The sequence below is a fragment of the Heterodontus francisci genome, chromosome 37 (assembly GCF_036365525.1).
Source record: "Heterodontus francisci isolate sHetFra1 chromosome 37, sHetFra1.hap1, whole genome shotgun sequence".
In the NCBI taxonomy this organism is placed as follows: domain Eukaryota; kingdom Metazoa; phylum Chordata; class Chondrichthyes; order Heterodontiformes; family Heterodontidae; genus Heterodontus; species Heterodontus francisci.
In genome coordinates this window covers 41,409,077-41,432,113 of record NC_090407.1, presented here as the reverse complement: position 1 = coordinate 41,432,113, position 23,037 = coordinate 41,409,077, and the positions used below count along the sequence as shown (strand labels likewise).

General features: G+C 44.9%; 1 long non-coding RNA gene across 1 annotated transcript in view; it reads right to left on the bottom strand.

Moving 5' to 3' along the window:
- LOC137351931 (uncharacterized) overlaps positions 1–23,037 on the bottom strand; it is a 65,321-nt gene that overhangs the window by 36,728 nt on the left and 5,556 nt on the right. Inside the window, exon 2 of the long non-coding RNA XR_010969598.1 lies at positions 19,904–20,202. This is a non-coding gene — a long non-coding RNA (uncharacterized lncRNA). The remainder of the gene's footprint in view (positions 1–19,903; positions 20,203–23,037) is intronic.

Sequence of the window (23,037 nt, the reverse complement as noted above, 5' to 3'; positions counted from 1 at the left end):
AGCAGTAAGGTCAGCAGACCATCTCCACCTCAACTGACAGTGCAGGGCAGCACTGCATAGTAGTTCACAAAAGAGAATTAAGAAGTGCATATAGAATGACGGGTTTTATCGCAGGTGAACGTTTGTTTCTGATTTATACTGGCAGTCTCCATTCTGAATGTCACTAAATCTTTACTGCTCGACATGGACTTCCTCCCTTTCTCTTCCATTAAAGGCTTGGCCCTTCACTGCATCCCAGCCTCTATGAAGAAGCCAGAGGCAATTGAAGATGCTGTGAGGGGTCAATTCTGGAGCCTCACAGATCTGTGCTGCACAAATGTTCAATAAGCCAATGCATCGTAAAGGAAGTAAGGCAACAAGATGGCTGCATAAAGGCAGGTCTTTATTGTTGAAAGTACAAGGGCCATTAAGGATCAAATGAAACGCGAATGTATAAGGGCATTGCAAGCCTCTCTTGCGCATCTTTCATGTCCAGTCTCCTGTTGTCCCTGGGGTCCTTCATGTGGCCTAGCTTGCCCATCTTCCTGCTCCACATCCTCATCGTCTGAGGAGGCAGTCCACTGTTCACTTCCCTCGTTGCTCAACAGCTGCCCCTTCTGCAGGGCCAGGTTGTTCAGTGCACAGCAAACAACGATAATAGGAGAGACCCTCGCAGGGGCAGAATGAAGGGCTCCGCAGGACTGATCTAGGCACCTGAACCTCATCTTCAGCAGACCAATGGTCTGCTCAATGGTAGTTCACATTGTCCCATTGGCAGGTGTTGCAACTCTCCTCTGCATCTATATGTGGACTCCTCACAGGCATTAGTAGCTATGTCCTCAGTGGGTAGCCCTTCTCCCCAAGGATCCATCCCTGCAGGCTGGACGGAGGGCGGAAAAGTTCTGACATCCAGGACTGCCTCAAAATGTAGGTATCCTGGCAACTTCCTGGGAAGGGTCCATTTACAATGGACGCAGACCCAGTTGTACATTGAGGGAGTGAAATCCCTTCCTATTGAAGGCAACCTGGTGTTCCGGAGACTTGATGGCCACATGCATGCATTCCATGAGCCCCTGCACCTAGGGAAATCCTGCGACGGCCCAAAATCTGATGGTCCTCTCAGCTTCTGAGTTGGGATCCGAGTAAAGCACACAGTCTCCGGCCCTCCATGATGCACCTACCGATGTGCCGCTGACTGCAAGATTCCACACGTTCCTTATGGATTCCTGGAATATGGGCGGCACAGTGGTTAGCACTGCAGCCTCACAGCTCCAGGGACCCGGGTTCGATTCTGGGTGCTGCCTGTGCGGAGTTTGCAAGTTCTCTCTGTGACCGTGTGGGTTTTCGCCGGGTGCTCCGGTTTCCTCCCACATCCAAAGACTTGCAGGTGATAGGTAAATTGGCCGTTGTAAATTGCCCCTAGTGTAGGTAGGGAATATGGGATCACTGAAGGGTTCATATAAATGGGTGGTTGTTGGTCGGCACAGACTCGGTGGACCGAAAGGCCTGTTTCAGTGCTGTATCTATAAATAAATAAAATAAATAATCCGGTGGTAGAATTTCAGCATCATGGTGACCTTCATGGAGGACCAAGGGATTGATTAAGAAGGGGAAAATAGAGTACGAGAGCAAGCTTGTAGGGAACATAAAAACTGACTGTAAAAGTTTCTATAGGTATGTGAAGAGAAAAAGATTGGTGAAGACAAATGTAGGTCCCTTACAGTCAGAAACAGGGGAATTTATTATGGGGAACAAAGAAATGGCTGACCAACTAAATGCATACTTTGGTTCTGCCTTCACAAAGAGGACAAAAATATCATACCAGAAATGTTGGGGAACACAGGGCATAGTGAGAGACAGGAACTGAAAGAGATCAGTATTAGTAGAGAAATGGTGTTGGGGAAATTGATGGGATTGAAGGCCGATAAATCCCCAGGGCCTGATGGTATGCATCCCAGAGTACTTAAGGAAGTGACCCTCGAAACAGTGGATGCATTGGTGGTCATCTTCCAAGATTCTATAGACTCTGGAACAGTTCCTACAGATTGGAGGGTAGCTAATGTAACCCCACTATTTAAAAAGGGAGGTAGAAAGAAAGCAGGGAATTATAGTCCAGTCAGCCTGACGTCAGTAGTGGGGAAAATTCTATAGCAGAGCACTTGGAGAACAGTGGTAGAATCAGCATGGATTTACGAAAGGGAAATCATGCTTGACAAATCTACTAGAATTCTTCGAGGATGTAACTAGTAGAATTGATGAAGGGGAGACAGTGGATGTGGTTTATTTGGACTTTCAGAAGGCTATCGACAAAGTCCCACATAAGAGATTAGCATGTAAAATTAAAGCGCATGGGATTGGGGGTAGTGTATTGTGATGGATAGAAAATTGGTTGGCAGACAGGAAACAAAGAGTAGGGATAAATGAGTCTTTTTCCGAATGACAGGCAATGACCAGTGGGGTACCGCAGGGATCGGTGCTAGGACCCCAGCTATTCACAATATATATTCATGATTTAGATGAGGGAATTAAATGTAATATCTCCAAATTTGCAGGTGACACAAAACTGGGTGGGAGGATGGGTTGTGAGGAGGATGGAGAGAGGCTTTAGGGTGATTTGGACAAGTTGAGTGAGTGGGCTCATGCATGGCAGATGCAGTATAATGTGGATAAATGTGAGGTTATCCACTTTGGTAGCAAAAACAGGAAGGCAGATTATCTGAACGGCTGTAAACAGAGAGGGGAATATGCAGCGAAACCTGGGTGTTCTCGTAGTCGCTGAAGGTAAGCATGCAGGTGCAACAGGCAGTAAAAAAGGCAAATGGTATGTTGGCCTTCAAAGCGAGAGGATTCGACTACAGGAGCAGGGATGTCTTGCTGCAATTATACAGGGCCTTGGTAAGGCCACACCTGGAATATTGTGTGCAGTTTTGTTCTCCTTATCTGAGGAAGGATGTTCTTGCTATAGAGGGAGTGCAGCAAAGGTTTACCAGACTGATTCCTGGGATGGCGGAACTGACGTATGAGGAGAGCTTAAGTCGGTTAGGATTATATTGGTTGGAGTTCAGAAGAGTGAGGGGGATCTCATAGAAACCTATAAAATTCTAACAGGACTTGACAGGGTAGATGCAGGAAGGATGTTCCCGATGGTGGGGGAGTCCAGAACCAGGGTCATAGTCTAAGGATACAGGGTAAACCTTTCAGGACGGAGATGAGGAGAAATTTCTTCACCCAGAGAGTGGTGAGCCTGTGGAATTCGCTACCACAGAAAGCAGTTGAGGCCAAAACATTGAATGTTTTCAAGAAGGAGTTAGATATAGCTCTTGGGTCTAAAGGGATCAAAGGGTATGGGGCAAAAGTGGGAACAGGCTACTGACTTGGACGATCAGCCATGATCATAATGAATGGCGGAGCAGGCTCAAAGGGCCAAATGGCCTACTCCTGCTCCTATTTTCCATGTTTCTATGTTTCATAGCCACTGGCATTGGAGTCCTAACATCTCCTGGGACACAGCTCATTCTGCATAATGGCACACAGTTCTATAATGGCATCTATGGAGAGGCAGTGTCTTCATTGGCACTGCCTCTTGGACATCTGCAGGTAGTCGAGCCACGACAGTACATACTCTCTAGAGGGTACCTTCTTCAGCGCAGGGCAGCACCCTCTCTCTCTCATCTTCGCCCGTCTGCCGTATCTGGAGGCCACTGAAGACCTTCTTGTGGGTTCACAGGTCATTGTGATGCTACTGCAGGTGCCTGGCCCTCCCTCCTGGTCAGTGGCACCTTCTCTTCGATGGAGTGCCTGAAGCCTGGATGAATGAGGCCCGTGATAAGTGGCCTCTCCCTGAAAGGCAGTCCTTCCCTGCCCCCAGTTGTGAGTCTTGCCCAGGTGTGACTTGCTCATTGCCCTCCTTGTATTGTTCCCCCCTGCAGCTCAGCCAACCTTCTCCTCACTCCTGATGCGCTATTCTCAGCTGCCCTTCATAGTCCTGCCAGGCCCCCAATGGTTGCTCTCCTGATGGTCTCCCCTTGCAGCCAGCCATGATCTGCTGCCTCCAAGTCGCCTCCTTGAAGGAGATGAGACTCTGAAGTCCCGTGAGACCTACGTGCCTTTTGTAAAATTAAATCTGCTCCATTTAGCTTTCAATTGGCCTGTTAACTATCTCAATTAACTGCGCACCACATCGCTGTTGGTCTCCGCCGTCCATGTTTGCCAACATGGACAAAATCGGGATGGGAGCGTCATGACATTGGACCTCCTGTCCGATATGTCCCACCCCAATTTTATGTTCCCCCCCCCTCCCCATGTCGCTATATCTGTCCACTTAGTTCCCTTAAAATTCAGCCCATTATCAACCACACGGCCAATATTTGTATCATCTGCAAACTTCTTAATCATACCCACTACATTCAAGTCCAAATCATTGATCTATACCACAAAAAGCAGGGACCTAGCACTGAGCCCTGCAGAACCCCACTGGCAACAGCTTTTCAGTCACAAAAACACCCATCGACCATTACCCAACACTTCCTGTCTCAGAGCCAATTTTCAACCCAACTTGTCACTTTGCCTTGGATCGCATGGGCCTTTACTTGTACTACCAGTCTCCCACGTGGGCTTTATCAAAAGCCTTGCTGAAATCCATATAGACTATATCAAATGCACCATCCTCATCAAGAAATTCAATCATGTTAATCAGACACGACCTTCCTTTAACAAATAAAAACAGAAAATGTTGGAAACACTCAGCAAGTCTGGCAGCATCTGTGGAGAGAGAAAGAGATAACATTTCAGGTCTGTGACCTTTCTTCAGAACTGAGAAAAGTTAAAAATGTTACAGGTTTTGAGCAAGTGAAAAGGGGAAGGGTGGGAAGAACAACTAAAAGGGAAGGTCTGGGATAAGGTGGAGGGGAGGCCAGATTAAATGACAAAAGGTTTCATGGCACAAAGCGAAAGGGAGTGGTAATGGGACAAGTAAAGAAACAAAAGATGTGTCTAGATGAGGTGTGAATGGCAGGATAGCAGCCGTCTGAATGTAAAGTAAAGGGATTAAGAAAGAAACAAGAGAAACCAGTAAAAATAAACAAAATGGGAGCAGATGTTTTGATTTTAAATTGTTGAACACAATGTTGAGTTGAAAATGCTGTAAGGTGCCCAGTTCAAAGAAGTGATGTTCCTTGAGCTAGCGTTGAGCTTCATTGGAACACTGTAGAAGACCAAAGACAGAAAGGTCAGAATGGGAGCAAGGTAGAAAATTGAAATAACAAGAGACAGGAAGTTCAGGGTCATGCTTGCGGACTGAATAGAGGTACATCACAAAGCAGTCACCCAGTCTTCGTTTGGTCTCCCCAATGTAGAGGAGACCACATCCTGAGCAGCGAATATTGGATACTACCATAGAACCATAGGAAAATTAAGGCACAGAGGAGACCATTCAGCCCATCGTGTCCGTGCCGGCTGAAAAAACTAGCTGCCCAATCTAATCCCACCTTCCAGCACCTGGTCCATAGCCTTGCAGGTTACAGCACTTCAGGTGTGTGTCCAGGTACCTTTTAAATAAGTTGAGGATTTCTGCCTCCACCAATGCTCCTGACAGTGAATTCCAAACACCCACCACCCTCTAGGTGAAAAAGTTTTTCCTCATGTCCCCTCTAATCCTTCTGCCAATCACCTTAAATCTGCTACCTGACCTCATGTCCTTCCTGTCTACTATAGCTAGGCCCCTCATAATTTTGTACACCTCAATTAAGCCTCCTCTGTTCTAAGGAAAACAACCCTAGCCTAGCCAATCTTTCCTCATAGCTGCAACTTTCAATCCCTGGCACCATTCTTGTAAATCTCCTCTATACTCTCTCCAGAGCAAATATGTCCTTCCTGTAATGTGGTGACCAGATCTGTTCGCAATACTCCAGCTGTGGCCTAACCAGCATTTTATACTGTTCCAGCATTACATCCCTGCTTTTGTATTTTATACCTCAGTCAATAAGGGAAAGCATTCCATGTGCCTTCTTCACCACTCTATCTACCTGCCACCTTCAGGGACCTGTGGACATGCATTCCAAGGTCTCTCAATGCTTCTACCCCTCTCAATATCCTACCCTTTATTGTGTAGTCCCTCATATTGTTTGCCCTCCCCAAACACATTACCTCACACTTCTCTTGATTGAATTCCATTTGCCACTTTTCCACACACTCAACCAAACCATTGATATCATTCTGGAGTCTAAAGCTATCCTCTTCACTATCAACTACACGGCCAATTTTTGTGTCATCAGCAAATTTCCCAATCATGCCTCCCACATTTAAGTCCAAATCATTTATACCACAAACAGCAAGGGACCCAACACTGAGCCCTGTGGACTGCCACGTGAAACCGCTTTCAATTTGCAAAAACATCTGTCGACGACAATCCTTTGTTTCCTGTCACTGAGCCAATTTTGGATCCAACCTGCCACATTCCCCTGTATCCCATGGGCTTTCATTTTACTGACCAGTCTGACCATGTCAAATGCCTTACTAAAATCCATGTAGACCACATCCAATGGAATACCCTCATCAATCCTCCTTCTTACTTCTTCTAAAAACTCAATCAAGTTAGTAAGACATGACCTTCCCTTAACAAATCCATATTGACTATCCCTGATTAATTTGTGCTTTTCAAAGTGGCAGTTTATCCTGTCCCTCAGAATTGATTCTAATAATTTACCCACCACCGAGGTCAGACTGACCGGCCTTTAATTATTTGGCCTATCCCACGCACCCTTTTTAAACAATGGCATAATGTTCGCAGACCTCCAATCCTCTGGCACCTCGCCCGTATCCAGTGAGGATTTGAAGATGATCCTCAGCTCATCCGCTATTTCCTCCTTGGCTTTCTTTAACAACTTGGGATGCAATCCATCCAGTCCTGGTGATTTATCCACTTTCAAGGATGTCAGACACTCTAGTACTTTCTCTTTCATTATGCTTATCGTATCTGATACTAAATTGAAAGAAGTACAAGTAAATTGCTGTTTCACTTGGAAGGAGTGTTATGGGGCCTTGGACAGTGAAAAGAAAGGAGGTACAAAGGGCAGGTGTTGTATCTCCTACGTTAGCATGGAAAGGCGCCGTAGGAAAGGGAGGGGATGACAGAGGAGTAGACAAGGGTGTCGCGGAGGAAACAGTCACTTTGAAATGCTGAAAAAGGAGGGGATAGGAAGATGTGTTTGGTGGTGGTATCACACTGGAGGTGGTGAAAATGGCACTGGATGATCTGTTGAGTTTGGTGGAGTGAAAGGTGAGAACAAGGGGAAGCTTATCGTGGTTCTGGGAGAGAGGGGAAGGGTGAAAGCAGAAGTGTGTGAAATAGAATGCACACGGTCTACGGCTCTGTCAACCACGGGGGGGGGGGGGGGGGGAGGAATCCACTGTTGAGGAAAAGGGAAGACGCATCAGAAGCGCTAGTATGGAAGGATGCATCATCAAAACTGATGCAATGGAGACGATTACTACAATATCATGTAGATGAATTTCCAAAAGGCATTTGATAAGGTTACTACACTAGAGCTCATGGTGTTGGGGGTATTATACTAACATGGATAGAGGATTGGCTAACTAACAGGAAATAGAGAGTCGGGATAAATGGGGCATTTTCAGGTTGGCAAACTGTAGTGGAGTGCCACAGGGGACAGTGCTAGGGCCTCAACTATTTACGATCTACATTAATGACTTGGACAAAGGGACTGAATGTATTGTAGCCAACTTTGCTAACTATACAAAGATAGGTAGGAAAGCAAGTTATGAGGAGGACACAAATGTCTGCAAAGAGGTTAAGTGAGTGAGCAAAAACATGGTAAATGGGGTATAATGTGGGAAAATGTGAGGTTGTCCATTTTGGCAGGAACAACAGAAAAGCAGAATATTATTTACATGAAGAGAGACTGCATAATGTTGTGGTACAGAGGAAACTGGGTCTTCTCGTATATGATTCACAAAAAGTTAGCATGCAGGTGCAGCAAATAATTAGGAAAGCAAATGGAATATTGGCATTTATTGCAAGGGGGATTGTGTATAAAGCAAAAGATTGTATAAAGTATAAAGATTGTGTAGAGCAGTCTTGCTACAGGGCATTGGTGAAACTGCATATAGAGCACTGCGTACAAAGGAGGGATATACTTGCATTGGAAGCAGTTCAGAGAAGGTTCAAATATAGAGTCATATAGTCATACAGCACTGAAAAAGGCCCTTCGGCCCACTGAGTCTGTGCCGACCAACAACCACTCATTTATACTAATCCTACATTAATCCCATATTCCCTACCACATCCCCACCTTCCCTTAATTCTCCTACCACCTACCTACACTAGGGGCAATTTACAATGACCAATTTACCTATCAACCTGCAAGTCTTTGGCTGTGGGAGGAAACCGGAGCACCCGGCAGAAACCCACGCGGTCACAGGGAGAACTTGCAAACTCCGCACAGGCAGTACCCAGAATCGAACCCAGGTCGCTGGAGCTGTGAGGCTGAGGTGCTAACCACTGTGCCGCCGAAGGCTGACTCCTGGGATGAAGGGGTTGCCTTATGAGGAAAGGTTGATCAGGTTGGAACTATACTCATTGGAGTGTAGAAGAATGAGAGGTGATCTTATTTAAACCATATTTCTGAGCTCCTGAGGGGGCTTGACAGGGTAGATGCCGACAGCATGTTTCCCCTCATGGGGGAATCCAGAACCTGGGGGCACAGTGTCAAAGTAAGGAGTCTCCTATTTAAGATGGAGATGGGGAGGAATTTCTTCTCTCAGAGGGATGTGAATCTTTGGAATGCTCTTCCCCAGGGAGCAGTGGAACTGGGTCATTAAATATATTCAAGGCTGAGTTAGACAGATTTTTGATCTACAAGAGTCAAGGGTTATGGGGGGGGGGGGGGGGGGGGGCTGCAGGCAGGCAGGAAAGTGGAGTTAAGGCCCGCAATCAGATCAGCCATGATCTTATTAAATGGTGGAGCAGCTTCAAGTAGCCGAATGGCCTACTTCTACTCCTATTTCTTATGTTCTTATGAGAAACTGGGGGAACAGAATAGAGACCTTACAGGAAGTGGGGTGTGAGAAAGTATAGTCAAGGTAGCTGTGGGAATCCGTGGCCTATAGTGAATGTTGCTGCTATCCTGTTATTCAGATTTCATCGATGGTTTCTTTACTTGTCCCATTACCACTCCCTTTGGCTTTGTAGCATAAAACCTTTTACCATTTAATCTGTCCTGCCTGCCAACTTATCACAAACCTTTCCTTTTGTTCTTCCTCCCAGCCTTTCCCCTTCACCTGATCAAAACCTATTACATTTCTAACTTCTCAATTGCAATGACTTTCTCTCTACAGATCCTGCCAGACCTGCTGAATGTTTCCAGAATTTTCTGTTTTTATTTCAAACTTCCAGCATCTACAGTATTTTGCTTTCTTTAACAAATCCGTGCTTTGATTAAATGCGTCTTTCTAAATGAAGATTTATCCTGTCCCTCAGAATTTTTTCCAATAATTTTCCCACCACTGAGGTTTGGTTGACTGTCCTGTAATTATTCAATCTATCCCTTTCTCAACAATGGTACAAAGTTAGCTGTCCTCCAGTCCTCTGCACCACCTTTCCTTTGTCCTCAAGTTATGGGTGCCTTTTATCACATCCCATCAGTAGAGGGTGCTATGGTCACTTAATACAATGTTCAGCAAACCCTTTCCAGGTTACTTAGAATCAAAGAATTACAGCACAGGAGGACATTTATAGTCATTTACGGCACAGAGGCAGCCATTCAGGACATCGAGTCCATGCTGGCTCTTCAGAGCTATGGAGTCAGTCCCACTCCCTGGCTTGATCCCCTTAGCCCTGCAAGTCTTTTATCTCAGGTAACTATTTGTACCCATGCCTTGCTAAAACTCGACTGCAGCTACCTATCTAAACCCACTTTCTATTGCATTTTGATATTTTATATATTTTCTTTTCAAATATTTATCCAAGTACCAATTTTATAAACACTGCCTCAAAGGCCAGGGTCTAATAATGCTCTTTGGGTAGACATTTTCTCTAACAGATCACTTTGTTCTTATCATTATCCTGAATCTCTGCTCCATTGTTACTGTCACCAACAAGTGGAAAGAATTGGTCACATCTGCAGTGTGGGTAAAAGTCTAATCTCAAAATTTGCAAGAATGGTAAAACTGTGGTTGAGATCTGAGTGGCAGCTCAGAGGGCAGGCATGGCTGAATTTGGCATTCTTATCCTTTCCCGTAATTTGAATAGTCTCCCAGCATACAATAACTTAGCCAGCTGGACAGTTGGCTAAGCAGTACAAAATATGGTGAGGCAGTAGGAGGCTTAAGAAAGATGTTGTCCCTGTATGGAGCTGAAGACCATTCCATAGTAAAACTCAGATACAAACTGCCTGAAAGGAGATCACCGACTTTGTACAGTCACTCAAATCCCTCATAGCTGGAAGGCATTTATCAGAAAAGAGGCAAAAGTGAGCATTTTTGCACGTTTCTTTCGGAGCCATCAACATGATACAAACCAAGCTATTCAGCACAGCCAATACTACTTCTAAAAAAAATTATACAAACTACTTTTGTGTCAAAACTGCATGGCACACTATTCTTACAAAGGAAGAGCAAGCAGTGTCAAGTTTATGTTTTGAGACGCTCTGCTGCTGTTAGAGAGTTCCCCCTGTCGGGATAGCAACCATGGGTGCAGAGGAAATCTCTAATTTCCTGAGAAGCATCCAGAAACATTTTGCCTCCTTGAAAGAATATAGGATCAAGAATGCATAATGAAGGAATCCTGGCTACCTCCTTAATTATGGCATTTGGCATGCAGAATAATGTTAATATGATCATTAATTGAGTACAAACATTTTTGGTTCATGTCCATCATGAGAAGCCATTACTATCATATGGGTGCTATCCATAATGCCCTGAGGGAATCCCGTCACCCGGTGAAAATTCTGCTCTCTATCCAGCCATTCCCTGCTTTACACAGGAGGTTAGATGAAGGTCTTGCCCCTTTCAAACTTCATGTCATTTGTTGGATACTTGTGTGCACTGGAGACTGGTTGATTTGGTTCATGACTTGGAAAGAAGAAAATGGTGGAATGAAAGCTTCATGACTTGGTAGCCTTCATTATTACAGGTAGAAGTTTTCATATTGTAGATAATATCTGCATGTCAACCAATGGAAGATGGCATATACCAAATACTAGGACAATAACATCTCTTTAAGGAGCCTATTTGAGTAGGCCAGATCCCAGGATTACCAATAAATTCATCTTGTACAGGCCACTTGCACACTGGGGCAAGGAGGGGCCTCATCAGAAGTTAGAACATACTGCCTGATTTAGTTAAATATTTGAGAGAAATGAGGCTCACATTTGCCTGCAATCTTGCCTATTTCTGGATGTCAAAAATTAAGCAAAGCAAATGTGGGATGCAGCAATTTGTAAAATTCATAAGATATAGCCTCATAAAAGCAGCTTTTTACGATATAGGATGAAATTATTAAACAATTAGAAAGGCACAGAATAATCAGGGATAGTCAATATCTCTAACATCTTCCAGTTTTGATGAAAGGTCATCGTCCTGAAATGTTAATTCTGTTCCTCTCTCCACAGTTGACTTTCCAGCATCCGCAGTATTTTGCTTTAGCTTAGATTAGTTAATGCTTTGGAAATCAGGGTAACGGGCAGGAAATCAGAGTGTACAAATGAAGGGAGTTCGGTTTTTGTACTTGTGATGTGGGGACACATCAGGTTATTGCCCTGAGAAAGTGGTAGTGAGCTTTCTCATTGAATTGCTATTGGGGAAGTTGACAGATTGGGGGTGGGGACAATTCTTGGGGAGTGGGTTACAGGGTAAGCTTCTCCTGTCTGGAGGAAACACTTTTGCTCCTCCTGGCCCACAAGCAGTGCTTTAAAGACATTATAAAGACCTTATGCAACTAATCCTTCTTATATCCTTTTACCTGCAGAATGTCCTGAAGCCAGGGAAACCCAGGCAAGAGAAATAAGAATAGGAACCCTGTTAAAATGAAGGTATACAGCCCACTTAAAAAGATTCAATGTCCAGCCAGCCTCCTGAGAGTGATTTGGTCACCCACCCTCTCATCCCACCTCTACTAAAAGCCGAAATAGATGGTTTCAAAGCAGGCTGGGTTGATGAATTTTTTTTACATTTTCACTACCCACATAACCCAAACCACCCCCCTGTTTTTGGGGCTAAAATTACCCCCCTAAGATTCACAGAGGGGGACTTTAACATGATATCACATTTTAGAATTTTACATTCAGTTTGAGGGAAAGAGTGGGTCCAAGACCAATATTTTGAGCTTAAATAAGAGAAATTATGAGGGCATGAAAGCAGAACTCACTAAAGTGAACTGGCAAATCAGGTCAAGGGATAGGTCAATAGAGATGCAGTGGCAGACATTTAAGGGGTTATTTCAGAATACACAGATTAGATACTTCCAATGAGAAAGAAAAAACCCTGGGTGGCTGCGGGTGTGGGGGGGCAGGGGGGGAACCTGCCATCCATCGTTAACCAAAACAGTTAAAGATAGTATCAAATTTAAAGAAAAAGCATATAATTGCACAAAGATGGATGGCAGGTCGGAAGATTGGACAGAATATAAAAAACAGCAAAGATTGACTAAAAGATTGATAAGGAAGGGTTTTGCGATGTGAATAAAGTTTAAGATGATTACTGGGCCCCAACGAATCGCAAGACCATATCTTCAATCAAGGATTACTGCGAGCTTGAGAAACAGTAACAAGATATTGCTTCAAGCTGTTCTACTTATCTTTTCTTCTGCTCTTTTCTACTCCTAGCTGCATGTTTTTATCGCATGTGCATGCAAGCGTGAGCACGTCGTATATCCGTAGGCGTGAACTAATGAAGTGTCACTGACCTGAAATGTTAACTCTGCTTCTCTCTTCACAGATGCTGCCAGACCTGCTGAATATTTCCAGCATTTCTTGTTTTCATTTCCTTACCTAGGAAGGTTTTACTCCAAGGTGTAGATTTATTTAGCAGCAAAAGGGACGTAACAAGGAAAACTAAATTAAAGCCAGCAGGAGCAGGCACAAAGAGGAAAGGTTCAATGCAAGGTTGAAGGGAAGGCAAAAATCCGATTTTAAAATGTTGAGGTAAACTTGCCCAGTCACAAATGTTGATAATCTGGAAGCAATGTGGCAATGAGTTTGAAGAACCAGGAATGAACATTATTAATTTTTTAAAAAGTGAACAATAAAAACAAAAATGACCAATTTTTAAAAAGCCAATTTTGGAAAGTTAATGAGAAAAATCAAGATCTGGTGCTCTAAGTACCAAGAGAGGCAAGAGCCAAAACACCATCCTGAACTGTAACTGCACACTTTAACTTCTGTTTAGTAACCTGTGCTATGGATTGTATCTGCCAGCCTGATATTATGTGCTCTCAAGATGCTATGAGCTAATTTTATGTTGTATATGCAGGGTAAATCACTAATTATAAAAATGTTAAATTTCTGTAGGTAGACTTTTCCCATTTCTTGAATAATCCCCTATGGCTCGGCTAATACTCTCTTTGAACACTTTTTTAAATATACCATTTTATTATATAAAATGTTGTTTACTGTAATGTTTCAGTCCTCTTGCCAATTCCTTTTGTTATGGAAACCCTACATGCCAAATGGGAAATATTAATTTCATCAGTTGGAACCTTGCCTTAGACTTTTACTGGAAATTCTTACAAATAACTTTTAAATCAAAGCGATTCCTGACAACGTAGTGACCCGCTGACATCACAGTGTGCCAAGCTGTGCATATGCGCAGCTACATCTTGCCAGGCCTAAGTGGTGCCAGCGCAGGATGATGTCATCGAGCAGCTCTGATGTCATCACGCAGCTCGGATGTCATCGCGTATCCGCGCCTGGTCCATCTTTGCACATGTGTGATAAGGCGTCATCGGGTATCCAGCCCCCCAGTTAGCTGGAGAAAGTGGCTGAATGGGAGACTTTGAGGCTGGAGCTTGATCCCCTTCACTCTGTCCCGCCCTAGTAGCCGCTCTCCCCCCTAGCCTCGACGCTTCCTCCTCTCAGCCGCTCGCTCCAGACCTCACTGCTCCTCCCCATTCCCCTGGCCAACTGTCACTCACTTCGCACCACCCCGCTCTCTGGTCGTTCGCTTTCCCGCCCTGCCCCCGTCCAGTCGCTAGCTCCAGGCCGCATCACTTTCCTCGTCTCGTCCTCTCGCTCCAACATCACCCCTTGCAGCCCACCATGCGTCTTCAGGCGGCACGTGAAGACTGATCAAACGTTGGAGCTAGTGGCCAAGAGGAGGGAAGCAGTGCCGCCTATAACTAGCGGCTGGAGCTGGGTGGGGGGGGGGGGGGGGGTGGTTGGGTGGAGCGAGTGACCAACTGGAGAATGGGGTGGCGATAGCAGGGAACAATTAGCCAGGGGTGTGGGAGCAGTGAGGTCTGGAGCAAGCGGCTGAGTGGGGGAAGCGGCCGGTTGGGGAGGAAGGGGAGAAAGAAAGACAGAGAGTTGCCGAGGGGGGAGAGCAGCCAGTTGGGTGGGAGCTAGTAGCTGCGTTTGGGTGAAATCAGTCCTGGCCAGTCATATAAATGAATCACAATAACCAATTGGCAGCACATTTTACACTCTACCCAATTTTTGATCGGGCTGACAATTCACTATCTTCCAGTGGAAATTCAATCATAAAATTCCTTTTGTAGTTAATAGGATTACTGGAATATTAAATGAATCTGAGGATTACAGTTAGTATCCTATAACTACATAATAGCATATTACTGGGCTTCCATCCAACTTAATGTAAGGTTAGTTTGCTAGAACAATCTAGCCATAAGCATTTTCTGTGATAAATTGAGCAGCGCCATCTTTAATCCTGGCAGCTGCCTGACTGTCAGACACTGACGTTCCAGTTGAAGAACCTGCATTCACATATGTGCAAGTACTGTGCCACCTAGTGGTTGTGTTGTCAGCAAACGCAGCCTTTTTTAATAGGAAAAGCTGACCAATACAATTTACATATGAAACACCAACAGGAGTAGACTGGAGACAACATGACTGACTCATCCTTGATAGAAGAATGGGGTGCTCTCTGATTAAATTAGCTGAAATGTCTTTGTCAACACAGTTGTCAGGAGCCATCGACACCCATTGATTTTGAAAGAGCCAACCCCCACCAGTGTGACTGGACAGTCTGAGGGGTAAAGCCTCGAATCTCAGAAAATTCCAGAAGGACCTCATTAAAACAGAGGTGGTAATGTCATGTGACTGCTTGTGCATCTCTGGGGAAACAGAGTTTTGTCAGTCAGAAAGCAGAAGGCCAGTAACTGTAAGCCTATAAGCTATCATGGGAGCAGCTCCCTCTCTCTCTGCCTCTCTCCAGTAAAGATCCAGTAACTCTTGATCTTTATGTCATCATTGTCGACAGGAATAGTGCCGGAAGACTGGAGGATAGCAAATGTTGTCCCCTTGTTCAAGAAGGGGAGTAGAGACAACCCTGGTAATTATAGACCTGTGAGCCTTACTTCGGTTGTGGGTAAAATGTTGGAAAAGGTTATAAGAGACAGGATTTATAATCATCTTGAAAAGAATAAGTTCATTAGCGATAGTCAGCACGGTTTTGTGAAGGGTAGGTCGTGCCTCACAAACCTTATTGAGTTTTTCGAGAAGGTGACCAAACAGGTGGATGAGGGTAAAGCAGTGGATGTGGTGTATATGGATTTCAGTAAGGCATTTGATAAGGTTCCCCACAGTAGGCTATTGCAGAAAATACGGAAGTATGGGGTTGAAGGTGATTTGGAGCTTTGGATCAGAAATTGGCTAGCTGAAAGACAGAGGGTGGTGGTTGATGGCAAATGTTCATCCTGGAGTTTAGTTACTAGTGGTGTACCGCAAGGATCTGTTTTGGGGCCACTGCTGTTTGTCATTTTTATAAATGACCTGGAAGAGGGTGTAGAAGGGTGGGTTAGTAAATTTGCAGATGACACGAAGGTCGGTGGAATTGTGGATAGTGCTGAAGGATGCTGTAGGGTACAGAGGGACATAGATAGGCTGCAGAGCTGGGCTGAGAGATGGCAAATGGAGTTTAATGCGGAAAAGTGCGAGGTGATTCACTTTGGAAGGAGTAACAGGAACGCAGAGTACTGGGCTAATGGGAAGATTCTTGGTAGTGTAGATGAAGAGAGAGATCTTGGTGTCCAGGTACATAAATCCCTGAAAGTTGCTACCCAGGTTAATAGGGCTGTTAAGAAGGCATATGGTGTGTTAGCTTTTATTAGTAGGGGGATCGAGTTTCGGAGCCACGAGGTCATGCTGCAGCTGTACAAAACTCTGGTGCAGCCGCACCTGGAGTATTGCGTGCAGTTCTGGTCACTGCATTATAGGAAGGATGTGGAAGCTTTGGAAAGGGTGCAGAGGAGATTTACTAGGATGTTGCCTGGTATGGAGGGAAGGTCTTACGAGGAAAGGCTGAGGGACTTGAGGTTGTTTTCGTTGGAGAGAAGGAGGAGGAGTGGTGACTTAATAGAGACATATAAGGTAATCAGAGGGTTAGATAGGGTGGATCGTGAGAGTCTTTTTCCTCGGATGGTGATGGCAAACACGAGGGGACATAGCTTTAAGTTGAGGGGTGATAGATATAGGACAGATGTTAGAGGTAGTTTCTTTACTCAGAGAGTAGTAGGGGCGTGGAACGCCCTGCCTGCAACAGTAGTAGACTCGCCAACTTTAAGGGCATTTAAGTGGTCATTGGATAGACATATGGATGAAAATGGAATAGTGTAGGTCAGATGGTTTCACAGGTCGGCGCAACATCGAGGGCCAAAGGGCCTGTACTGCGCTGTAATGTTCTAATTCTAACTCACAGAAGACAGAGTCAGGAGGAATGGGTCTTTTTCCGGTTGGAAAAATGTAACTAATGGAGTGCCACAAGGATCAATTATTTACTATCTATATTAGTGATTTAGAGGAGGGGGCAGAGTGTAATACATTCAAATTTTCTGATGATACAAAAATAGGTGGGAGGGCATGTTGTGATGAGGACATAAGGAATCTGCAAGGGGATATGTATAGGTTGAGTGAGTGGGCAAAAACCTGGCAGTTGGGGTTTAATGTAGGAAAGTGCGAGGTCAAACACTTTGGTAGGAAGAATCAAAAGGCAGACCATTATTTAAATGGAGAGAGACTCCAAAAAAGGCGCAGCACAGAAGGATCTGGGCGTTCTTGTGCATGAAACATAAAGTTAGCATGCAGGTGCAGCAAATAATTAAGGTGACAAATGGAATTTTGGGCTTTATTGCTAGGGGATTGGAGTTTAAAAATAGGGAAGTCTTGTTACAACTGGATCCAGAGAAGACCTGGCTGCAGCTGGTAAAGCCAAGTTTACAGACCGCCACAACCAACAACTAGGGGACAAGGACTGAACCCCTTCTTCTGCCTTCCAGAGCCTAGGAAGCAAGCCCACAACCGTGCACATGGCTCAGCGAGAACTTCAGGACTACAATCACAACTGAGGACTCTGGGACTGATATTCAGTATTTAAATTCCATTTATTCCGGACTCTACTCCAACCAACAAATCCGTTTTCCCTCTGTAATCTATTTGTGTGTGTGTGCATGTCTCTCATGTGAATGCACAGCGTATTTTAGTAATATTAACCAGTTTAGAGTGTTAAGTATAATAAACCTACATCTTTTTTGTCTAAACTCAAGAAAACCTGCCTGATTGGTTCTGTTGCAATTATATTAGAGGAACAGGAGCAAATGCTCAATGACTTGGTAAGTTCAATCACTGTGTTAAAAAAAGGATAAACCCTGTTGCAGTCAAACCAGAGAAGGGGTGAAAGGGGGAGCCTGAAACCCCTTCATCACCTGGCCATAACACTTTGCTTTCAATGCTTTCGCTGGACTAAGAATTGAGGCTATGGGAAACTGAAATGGGAATAACGCTTGACTGTTCTGGCAAGAATTCTGTTAAATATTATGGTATTATAAATTTCACATGTGGAGTGATAACAATTACTAAATACTACGAAAGCAGTCTGTGTCCAGATGCAGCAAGATCTGGACTACATTCAAGCTTGGGCTGATGAGCAGCAAGTTACATTCACGCCACCTAAGTGCCGGGCAATGGCCATCTCCAACAAGAGAAAATCCAACCGTCCTGAGGATTACCATTGACCAGAAACTGAACCGGGCCAGTCACAGAAGAGCAGCTCAGAGGCTGGGAATTCTGCAGTGACTAACTCACCTCCTGACTCCCCAAAGCCTGTCCACCATCTACAAGGCACAAGTCAGGAGTGTGCTGGAATACTCTCCACTTTCCGGGATGAGTGCAGTTCCAACAACACTCAAAAACCTTAACACCATCCAGGACAAAGCAGTCCGCTTGATTGGCACTCCATCCACCATCTTTAACATTTATTCCCTCCACCACCGACACAATGGCAGCAGTGTGTACCATCTACAAGATGCACTGCAGCAACTCACCAAGGCTCCTTCGACAGCACCTTCCAAACCTGCGACCTCTATCACCTACAAGGACAAGGGCAGTAGATGCATGGGAGCACCATCACCTGCAATTTCCCAACCAAGCCACACACCAATCTGACGTGGAACTATAATCACCGTTCCTTCATTGTCGCTGGGTCAAAATCCTAGAACTCACTTCCTTACAGCACTGTGGGTGTACCTACACCACATGGCCTGTAGTGGTTCACCACCACCTTCTCAAGGGCAATTAGGGATGGGCAATAAATGCTGGCCTGAAATAAAGACATTGTGTATGAGGGTGGAACTCCTTTCATAGATTGAACAAGACTTTGAGCATGTTTATTTGACCATATAAATTTAAAACTGATAAGCTCAGGTTTGATCTACTTACACTGGGAATAAAAACAAGGAATTGTTTTATGGTCAAATAACCATAAAAAGTGCTACAAAATAATTCAGTGCTGGAGGTTGCTTCTCCACCAAAAGGATAGCCTTCAAAATTATATGTGCTTGAGAATATGAACCAGCCAAAAGCAGGAAAACTAAATATCACAATTTTTTGATATCGGAAGGAGCACCTTTCACACATTTAGCTCAACAACTACTACTTGAAACTATGCAACATTTTTAACATAGAAAAACTTCAAGGCATGTGGCAAAATAAAGCATGCCTCAGTCTTGGCAGGTGGAGGTTTGCCTGACAGCCCTGAATGAACTCTGCATCACCAACACCTTCTTCCAGGGCAGACATCGCCACAAAGTATCATGGTGTTAGCCAAGGTTTGGTCAGTGACACCAACTAGACCTAGTCATCACAAGGAGGCGCGATCTGCCCAGTGTTCTTCACACCCACACCTACCATAGAGCACACTGTGACACCCACTACTCTCATCAACAAGAGTGAAGGTACACCCCCAAAAGTTCCACAGCTCCAAACACGACCATCAACATCCCTTGCATAAGCAATGTTGCCAGATACAAGCACTTCACACTGTCGCTAGAACGCTTGCTACCCACCAAAGCCTTAACGGGAAGCACCGATGCCGGCACTGAAGAAGCTTGGAAGTCACTAAGCTCAATCATCTATGAAGCAGCAGAAGCATCATTTGGGAAGGATGGAGACCACAAGAAGGGCTGGATGGAGACCTACTCAACTGTCACTGATGCGTAAAGCAAAGCCTAAATGATGCACAAAATAACTAAGGCACTGCATGACCTGAAAGTAGCCAAGCTAGCCGTGCAGAGGAGAGGGAGATACTGCACACACAAACACTGGATCAGCTTATGTCAAGAAATGCAAATGGTATGTGACAAAGGAAATCTACGAGCTATGTACTAAGGGATCAAGAGGACACTTGGCCCTACCATCACCAAAATTGCTCTCCTGAAGTCAACAGATGGTAAAGTACTCACCAACAGAATAAACAGATTGCCCACTGGGTTGAACACTACTGTGAGCTGTACTCCTGAATTGAACATTTCTCAGTCCGCACTCGACACTTTCCCACAACATCCTGTCATGGATGAGTTAGAAGAGCCACCATCACTGGAGCTCGAGAAGGCCATAGACCACCTAGCGAACAGGCAAGGACTGAATCCCAGCTGATCTGCTCAAGCACAGAAAGTCCCATCTCTTGCCACACCTTTATGACTTTCTCGGCTGGAAAGTAGGCTCTGTTCCACAGGAGTTGCGTGATGCCAAAATCAGCACACTATAAAAAAAACAAAAGGTGACATAGGAGACTAACAACTACAAGAGCATCTCACTCCTTAGCATCATGTGGAAGGCCTTTGAAAGACTCCATTTACTTACAGACCGAGTGTATCCGGAAGCGCAGCGCGGTTTCTGTGCGGGCAAATCTACTGTGAACATGATCTGCCAGCTACAAGAGAAATGTAGGGAACAAGGTATAACCCTTTACCTCACGTTTGTAGACCTCACTAAGACATTTAACAGTCAGCAGAGCAGGGCTCTACAAGGCTTTGGGGAAAACCGGCTGTCCACCGAAGCTCCTCAGTCTCATCTCCTCCTTCCATGACAACATGCACAGCACTGTACAGTTTGATGGCTCCACTTCCAACAGTTTCAGAGTGAAGAATGGAGTGAAACAGGGTTGTGCCCCAGCCCCCAACTCAGTCTTCTTCTCCATGGCCCTGACCTTCACCTTCCATGCAAATATGGAATGAGTCAGATGGCAAGCTCTACAGTCTATCAAGGCTAGAAGCAAAGACAAAAACACATCGCGTCCTGATCAGATATGATGCTGCATTGGTCGGTCGCACAGAAACCCAGCTGCAAAGACTCATGGACTGTCTCTCTCGTACCTGTAACTTGTTCTCCTCTACTATAAGCATCAAAAAAAACCATGGTAATGGGACAAAGTGTTGCATCTCCACCCCGATCACATAAATAACACCCCACAGGAAATGGTTCGCAAATTCTGCTACTTGGGTCCCATGGCGACAGACAATCTGGCCCTTGATGCAGAGGTTGATGCATGCATAGGGAAAGCAGCTACTACCTTTGGCCGGCTTCTGAAACATGCATGGGATAACATTAAGCTGACCCTGAGGTTTATAAGGTCTGTGTTCTCAGCACCTTACTATATGGCTAGGAAAAGAAACTCAGCAATTTCTGTAAAAGCAAAGTACTGCAGATGCTGGAAATCTGAAAGAAAAACAAAAAATGCTGGAAAATCTCAGCAAGCCTGCCAATATCTGTGGAAACAGAAACAGAGTTAATGTTTCAGGTCAGTGACCTTTCATCAGAACTTTCCATCTTCGCTGTCTGTGGCGCATTATGGGTATATGGGTATAAAGGAAACTATGTAGGTATGAGGTGCGAGTTGGCTATGATAGATTGGACGACGTTACTTAAAGGGTTGACAGTGGATAGGCAATGGCTAGCATTTAAAGAGCGCATGGATGAATTACAACAATTGTTCATTTCTGTCTGGAGCAAAAATAGAACAGGAAGGGTGGCTCAACTGTGGCTTACAAAAGAAATTAGGGATAGTATTAGATCCAAGGAGGAGAAATATAAAATGGCCAGAACAAGCAGCAAACCTGAGCATTGGGAGTAGTTTAGAATTCAGCAAAGGAGGACAAAGGGAATGAATGGAATGAATTGAGACGTCGCTCTTGGCTGACATACGTTGTCCAGGCCTCGCTGCCATAGAGCAAGGTACTGAGGACACAGGCTTGATACACTCGGACTTTTGTGTTCCGTGTCAGTGCGCCATTTTCCCACACTCTCTTGGCCAGTCTGGACATAGCAGTGGAAGCCTTCCCCATGCGCTTGTTGATTTCAGCATCGGGAGACAGGTTACTGGTGATAGTTGAGCCTAGGTAGGTGAACTCTTGAACCACTTCCAGAGCGTGGTCCCGATATTGATGGATGGAGCATTTCTGACGTTCTATCTCATGATGTTCGTTTTCTTGAGGCTGATGGTTAGGCCAAATTCGTTGCAGGCAGCCGCAAACCTGTCGATGAGACTCTGCAGACACTCTTCAGTATGAGATGTTAAAGCAGCATCGTCAGCAAAGAGGAGTTCCCTGATGAGGACTTTCTGTACTTTGGTCTTCACATTTAGACGGACAAGGTTGAACAACCTGCCCCCTGATCTTGTGTGGAGGAAAATTCCTTCTTCTGAAGACTTGAACGCATGTGAGAGCAGCGGGGAGAAGAAAATCCCAAACAGTGTGGGTGCGAGAACACAGCCCTGTTTCACGCCACTCAGGATAGGAAAGGGGTCTGATAAAGTGCCGCTATGCTGAATTGTGCCTTTCATATTGTAATGGAATGAGGTGATGATACTTAGTAGCTTTGGTGGAAATCCGATCTTTTCTAGTAGTCTGAAGAGACCATGTCTGCTGACGAGGTCAAAGGCTTTGGTGAGATCAATGAAAGCAACGTAGAGGGGCATCTGTTGTTCGCGGCATTTCTCCTGTATCTAACGAAGGGAGAACAGCATGTCAATGTTTTGGTTGCAGCAGCTTTGACAGAAGCGGAGGTACGGAGCGAACTTGCAGCTGGGAGGTCAATTTCAGTGTAAGTTAAAAGTTAATTCCCTTTCGTTTTCGGAGGACCAGGGGACTGCTGGGTAAGTAAAAACTATATATTTGGGCGGTTTAAAATCAATTTCTTTTAGTTTTGCTTGCAGCAGCTTTGACAGAAGCGGAGGTACGGAGCGAACTTGCAGCTGGGAGGTCAATTTCAGTGCAAGTTAAAAGTTAATTCCCTTTTGTTTTCGGAGGACCAGGGGATTGCTGGGTAAGTAAAAACTATATATTTGGGCGGTGGCTGTACCCGAGACGCTACACATGTAGTGTCTCCCACCAACCCTCCTCCTCTAACCAAAAAAAAAGGACTCTGGTGTGTTGATAAGGTAAGCTTTTTATTTAAAAAGTTCTGTCCGTCGGATTGCTAAGCTAACAAGTTTTGACTTTTTTTTTGGTTTTTCAGTAGATTTGTTGGGAATTTAGAATAGTGGGAATGGAGGTTAAGGCAGTTGTATGTTCCTCCTGCAGAATGTGGGAGGTAAGGG